This window comes from Silene latifolia, chromosome 3 (assembly GCF_048544455.1).
Source record: "Silene latifolia isolate original U9 population chromosome 3, ASM4854445v1, whole genome shotgun sequence".
Taxonomy (NCBI): Eukaryota; Viridiplantae; Streptophyta; class Magnoliopsida; order Caryophyllales; family Caryophyllaceae; genus Silene; species Silene latifolia.
The window spans coordinates 146,462,793-146,463,461 of record NC_133528.1 but is presented as its reverse complement, the minus strand read 5'-3'; the positions used below and the strand labels follow the sequence as shown (position 1 = coordinate 146,463,461).

General features: G+C 45.1%; 1 non-coding gene across 1 annotated transcript; it reads right to left on the bottom strand.

Annotated features, from left to right (window-relative positions):
- Positions 1-342: 342 nt before the first annotated feature.
- LOC141650825 (small nucleolar RNA R71) lies at positions 343-450 on the bottom strand. The gene has a single exon (XR_012546837.1). It is a non-coding gene; the product is annotated as a small nucleolar RNA R71 (small nucleolar RNA).
- Positions 451-669: the final 219 nt, after the last annotated feature.

The window sequence follows — 669 nt, the reverse complement described above, 5'->3', positions numbered from 1 at the left end:
TTGGCTCCGAAAAAGGTGGTGAATCCTAGTATTGTCAAGCCACCTATTCAAGCTAACAACTTTGATGTGAAGGCCACCTTGCTACAACTAGTCCAAGGGAACCAATTCGGCGGGGGAGCCACTGAAAACCCCAATGAACATCTCAACGAGTTCTTGGATAGTTGTGACATGTTTAAAGCGAACGGAGTGTCGAAAGATGCCGTCCGCCTTAGGCTTTTCCCTTACTCCTTGAGGGTAAGTGTCAAGGAGTGGCTTAAAAGTTGTGAACCCGATTCTCTTCGGACTTGGGATGACGTTTCCAAAGCTTTCTTAAACAAGTATTTCCCACCAAAACGAACCGCAAGAATCAAAAGTGAGCTCTAAGGCTTCACCCAACAAGAAGATGAGACCCTTTACGAAGCATGGGAGAGGTACAAGGGCCTCCAAAGGCTATGTCCTCACCACTGGATTGGGGATGATGAGCTAATAAACAACTTTTATGAGGGGTTGAACAATGAAATGAAGATGAACCTAGATTCCGGCTCGGGAAAGGGGGCGTTAGATAAAATTGATCACAAGACGGCCAAAGAACTTATTTAGGAAATGGCTTCTCGTACCTTTCATTGGAATAATGATAGGCATAAGAGGAAGGGAAAGTCAACGGTTGAATCGGCCAACAATGTTGAGGTT